General features: G+C 40.1%; 1 non-coding gene across 1 annotated transcript; it reads right to left on the reverse strand.

Moving 5' to 3' along the window:
- Positions 1-4,499: 4,499 nt before the first annotated feature.
- On the reverse strand, positions 4,500-4,607 carry LOC130952434 (small nucleolar RNA R71). The gene has a single exon (XR_009074614.1). It is a non-coding gene; the product is annotated as a small nucleolar RNA R71 (small nucleolar RNA).
- Positions 4,608-6,266: the final 1,659 nt, after the last annotated feature.

Raw genomic sequence — 6,266 nt, forward strand, 5'->3', positions numbered from 1 at the left:
GCTTCCCTACATTCTTGTCATTCTGGCTTTCTTCCAATCTTCTAATGCCTTGCTTACTGATTCATGGCTCTTTTCAGCCCTTTCTCTTTCCTCTCGTGCTAGCTAATCTTTTACATCCTCATACTTTGTAATTCCTGGATGCAGCACAGGCAGTTGTCCAACTAAGTATCCGAGCCTAGCTTGAGTGTTTATGTGATATCTTGTCTCGCTCATATACACTCCTTCAGAAAAAGCTCTGTACTCATCGAATATATCTGCTTGCTTTTTTTGTCTTCCATGCATATCATGAATGTGTGCACCTTGGTGTGCTTGGATGTGGATTAGCCTTTGGATGGCTTCTTGCTGTTGATCTTGTTTTTGGCTTATTAAATTGAAAGCTTCTCCCCACTGCCCCCCTTGTTCTAGTTGTTGCTCCATCAATTGTTTCTGCCACTCATTCTGCTGACTTCTCCAATTGGAAAATGATTCCTCTTGGTGACTCATCATTTGTAATTGAAGCTCTTTCTGTGCCCCTTGGTTTTCCAAGTATTGCCTGGATAGGTTATTGATGAGCGGATAATTTGTATGCTTTTTGGCATTGTTTTTAGTATATTTTTAGTATGATCTAGTTAGTTTTTAGTATATTTTTATTAGTTTTTAGTTAAAATTCACTTTTCTGGACTTTACTATGAGTTTGTGTGTTTTTCTGTGATTTCAGGTATTTTCTGGCTGAAATTGAGGGACCTGAGCAAAAATCTGATCCAGAGACTCAAAAGGACTGCAGATGCTGTTGGATTCTGACCTCCCTGCACTCGAAGTGGATTTTCTGGAGCTACAGAAGCCCAATTGGCGCGTTCTCAACGGCATTGGAAAGTAGACATCCTGGGCTTTCCAGAAATATATAATAGTCTATACTTTGCCCAAGATTTGATGGCCCAAACCGGCGTTCAAAGTCACCTCAAGAAATTCCAGCGTTAAACGCCGGAACTGGCACCTAATTGGGAGTTAAACGCCCAAACTGGCACTAAAGCTGGCGTTTAACTCCAAGGAGAGTCTCTACACGAAAAAGCTTCATTGCTCAGCCCAAGCACACACCAAGTGGGCCCGGAAGTGGATTTTTATGTCATTTACTCATCTATGTACTAGTTTTCTATAAGTAGGACCTTTTACTATTGTATTAGAGACTTTTGGGGGTAGCTATCTTTGTTTTATGCTATCTTAGACCATTGGGAGGCTGGCCATTCGGCCATGCCTGGACCTTGTTCTTATGTATTTTCAACGGTGGAGTTTCTACACACCATAGATTAAGGTGTGGAGCTCTGCTGTACCTCGAGTATTAATGCAATTACTATTGTTCTTCCATTCAATTCCGCTTGTTCTTTGTCCAAGATATCACTTGTTCTTCAACATGATGAAGGTGATGATTGACGCCCATCACCATTCTCACCCATGAACAAGGTGACTGACAACCATTCTTGTTCTACAAGCATCTGAGGCTTAGTGAATATCTCTTGGATTCCTGATTGCACGATGCATGGTTGATCGCCTGACAACCGAGTGCTCGCCTGACAAACGAGCCAACCATTCCGTGAGCTCAGAGTCTTCGTGGTATAGGCAGGACCTGATGGCGGCATTCAAGAGAATTCGGAAGGTCTAAACCTTGTCTGTGGTATTCTGAGTAGGATTCAATGACTGAATGACTGCGACGTGCTTCAAACTCCTGAGGGCGGGGCGTTAGTGACAGACGCCAAAAGAATCAATGGATTCTATTCCGGTCTGATTGAGAACCGACAGATGAATTCCGCTATGCTGTGACGGAGCATATGCAATCGCTTTCACTGAGAGGATGGGAGGTAGCTGCTGACAACAGTGAAACCCTACACGAGCTTGCCATGGAAAGGAGTAAGAAGGATTGGATGAAGGCAGTAGGAAAGCAGAGAGACGGAAGGGAAGGCATCTTCATACGCTTGTCTGAAGCTCTTACACCAATGATATACATAAGTATCACTATCTTTATCTTTACATTATTTTCGTTCATCATCATATACAATTGAGTTTGCCTGACTAAGATTTACAAGATGACCATAGCTTGCTTCAATGCTAACAATCTCCGTGGGATCGACCCTTACTCACGTAAGGTATTACTTGGATGACCCAGTGCACTTGCTGGTTAGTTGTGCGAAGTTGTGTAATGCCATGGAATTGAACCACCAAGCTTTTGGAGTTCATGACCAGGGATTATGAGAGTTGTGAAAAGTATTGTTCACAATTTCGCGCACCAAGTTTTTGGCGCCGTTGCCGGGGATTGTTCAAGTTTTGAGCAAGCTTTTGGTAACAATGCCTGGGATTGTTCTAGTTTGGACAATTGACGGTTCATCTTGTTGCTTAGATTAGGTATTTATTTTTTTCGAAATTCTTGAAGATGAATTCTAGAGTTTCATGATGATTTGTTGAAATCTGGCTGGCTGAGAAGCCATGTCTAATCTGATTGGACCGAGGTTTCAACTTATCACCACAAGAGCTTGTTGATTTTCATCAATTTTGCTTTTGGAGCAGTGATCTGCTAAGGCTTGGCTGACCTTTGGTCATGTCTAGTGTTTTGGACCGAAGCTTTCCTTGAAAGCTTGGCTGGCTGTGAAGCCATGTCTAATGCCTGGACCGGAGTCTTAGACTAGCATTGCACTGATTCCTGGAATTCTCATTAAGAATTTTGATACCTTTTCCCACTTAATTTTCGAAAAAAAAAACACAAAAAAAAAATTTACAAAATCATAAAAACCAAAAAAAAAATTATTTGCTGTTTCTTGCTTGAGTCTAGAGTCTCATCTTAAGTTTGGTGTCAAATGCATGTTTTTGTTACATTTTTCGAATCCATGCATATATTTCTTTGTTTTGATCTTTAAATTCTATTGACTTGAGTGTTCATGTGTCTCATATAGTGTCAGTAGCACACAAACTGCTAAGTTTGGTGTCTTGCATGCATTGTTAATTGATTCCTGTTGCATTTTGATTATTAAAAATCCAAAAATATTTTTAATTTGTGTCTTTTCAAGTCAATGATACAAAGAATTGAAGATTCAGAACATACTGCAGAGGAATTATACAGAAAAAGCTGAGCATTCAAAAATGCCCAGTGAAGAAGGCAGACTGGCGTTTAAACGCCAGCCAGGGTACCTGGTTGGGCGTTTAACGCCCAAAGAGGTAGCATTTTGGGCGTTAAACGCCAGAATGTATACCATTCTGGGCGTTTAACGCCAGGATGGTGCCAGGAGGAAGATTTTGTTTTCAAATCAATTTTTTTTCAAGTTTTCAAAGTTTTTCAAAACCAAATCTTTTTCAATCATATCTTTTCAATCAAATGTTTTCAAAATTAATTTCTTTCCTTTTTCAAAGATACTTACCAACAATTAATGATTTGATTGAACATTTTTTGCCTTTTCTATTAAGAAAGGTTTTATGTTTGAATCATATCTTTTCTTGTTAGGCAAGCCATTAATATTTTTTTTAAAAATCATATCTTTTCAAATTGTTTTCAAATCATATCTTTTAAAATTGTTTTCAAATCATATCTCCTCAATCACATCTTTTTAAAACCATAACTTTTTAATCAAATCTTTTTTTTACCTCATCTTTTTCAAAATAGTTTTCAATCAAATCTTTTTGACTTCTAATTTCAAAATCTTTTTCAAAAATCACTTTAATTCTTCCCCACTTTCAATTTTCGAAAATTATCAATCAATTTTTAAAATGTTTTTGACATCTTTCTAATTAATTTTCGAAAATCCTCTTCCCTCCTTCTCACATCCTTTTATTTATGGAGTACTACTCCTTCTTAATGCATAATTCGAACTCTAACTAATCAAGTTCGAATTCTTCTACCTTCTTTTCTTCTATTTTTCTTTTCCTCTGACACTTCAAGGAATCTCTGTACTGTGACATAGAGGATTCCACATTTCTCTTGTTCTCTTCTCTTTCATATGAGCAGGAGCAGAGACAAAGGCATTCTTGTTGAAGCTGACCCTGAACCCGAGAGAACCTTGAAGAGAAAGCTAAGAGAAGCCAAGGCACAACTCTCTTTAGAGAACCTGACCGAATTCTTCAAAGAAGAAGAACACATGGCAGCCGAAAACAATAACAATGCCAACAATGCAAGGAAGGTGCTGGGTGACTTCACTGCACCTACTCCTGATTTCTATGGGAGAAGCATCTCTATCCCTGCCATTGGAGCAAACAACTTTGAGCTTAAGCCTTAATTAGTTTCTCTAATGCAACAGAATTGCAAGTTCCATGGACCTCCAATGGAAGATCCTCATCAGTTCTTAGCTGAATTCTTGCAAATCTGTGACACAGTCAAGACTAATGGGGTTAACCCTGAGGTCTACAGACTGATGCTATTCCCTTTTGCTGTAAGAGACAGAGCTAGAATATGGTTGGATTCTCAACCTAAAGAAAGCCTGGACTCTTGGAAAAAGCTAGTCAATGCCTTCTTGGCAAAGTTCTTTCCACCACAAAGATGGAGTAAGCTTAGAGTGGAAGTCCAAACCTTCAGACAGAAGGATGGAGAATCCCTCTATGAAGCTTGGGAAAGATACAAACAATTAATCAGAAAATGTCCCTCAGACATGCTTTCTGAATGGAGCATCATAGGTATTTTCTATGATGGTCTCTCTGAACTATCTAAGATGTCCTTGGATAGCTCTGCTGGAGGATCTCTTCATCTGAAGAAGACGCCTGCAGAAGCTCAAGAATTGATTGAAATGGTTGCAAATAACCAATTCATGTACACTTCTGAAAGGAATCCTGTAAACAATGGGACTAGTCAGAAGAAAGGAGTTCTTGAGATTGACACTCTGAACGCCATATTGGCTCAGAACAAGATATTGACTCAACAAGTCAATTTGATTTCTCGAAGTCTGTCTGGAATGCAAAATGCACCAAACAGTACTAAGGATGCTTCATCTGAGGAAGAAGCTTATGATCCTGAGAACCCTTCCATGGAAGAGGTGAATTACCTAGGAGAACCCTATGGAAACACCTATAATTCTTCATGGAGAAATCACCCAAATCTCTCATGGAAGAATCAAGAGAGACCTCAACAAGGTTTCAATAACAATAATGGTGGAAGAAACAGGTTTAGCAATAGCAAGCCTTTTCCATCATCTTCTCAGCAACAGACAGAGAGTTCTAAGCAGAGTACTTCTGACTTAGCAACAATGGTCTCTGATCTAATAAAGACCACTCAAAGTTTCATGAATGAAACAAGGTCCTCCATTAGAAATTTGGAAGGACAAGTGGGTCATCTGAGCAAGAAAGTTACTGAACTCCCTCCTAGCACTCTCCCAAGTAATACAGAAGAAAATCCAAAAGGGGAGTGCAAAGCCATAGACATGGCCGAATATGGAGAGGAAAGAGAGGAGGAGGACGCCACTGAGGAAGACCTCAGTGGGCGTGTACCAATCTCCTCTGAGTTCCTCAATGAGGAACAATGGGAATCTGAGGCTCAAAATGAGACCATAGAGATTCCATTGGACTTACTTCTGCCATTCATGAGCTCTGATGAGTATTCTTCCTCTGAAGAGGATGAGTATGTCACTGAAGAGCAAGTTGCTAAATACCTTGGAGCAATCATGAAGCTAAATGACAAGTTATTTGGAAATGAGACTTGGGAGGATGAATCTCCCTTGCTCACCAAAGAACTAGATGACTTGTCTAGGCAGAAACTGCCTCAAAAGAGGCAGGATCCTGGGAAGTTTTCTATACCTTGTACCATAGGCACCATGACCTTCAAGAAGGCCTTGTGTGACTTAGGGTCAAGTGTAAACCTCATGCCCCTCTCTGTAATGGAGAAATTAGGGATCTTTGAGGTGCAAGCTGCAAGAATCTCATTAGAGATAGCAGACAATTCAATAAAACAAGCTCATGGACTTGTAGAGAATGTTTTGGTGAAGATTGAAGACCATTACATCCCTACTGATTTCATAGTCCTAGAGACTGGGAAGTGCATGGATGAATCCATCATCCTTGGCAGACCCTTCCTAGCCACAGCAAAGGCTGTGATTGATGTTGATAGAAGAGAATTGATCATTCAAGTGAATGGAGAATCCTTGGTGTTTAAGGCCCAAGGACATCCCTCTATCATCATGGAGAGGAAGCATGAAGAGCTCCTCTCAAAACAGAGCCAAGCAGAGCCCCCACAGTCAAACTCTAAGTTTGGTGTTGGGAGGCCACAACCAAACTCTAAGTTTGGTGTTGAACCCCCACATTCAAACTCTAAGTTTGGTGTTGGG

Source organism: Arachis stenosperma, chromosome 9, assembly GCF_014773155.1.
Source record: "Arachis stenosperma cultivar V10309 chromosome 9, arast.V10309.gnm1.PFL2, whole genome shotgun sequence".
Lineage (NCBI taxonomy): Eukaryota > Viridiplantae > Streptophyta > Magnoliopsida > Fabales > Fabaceae > Arachis > Arachis stenosperma.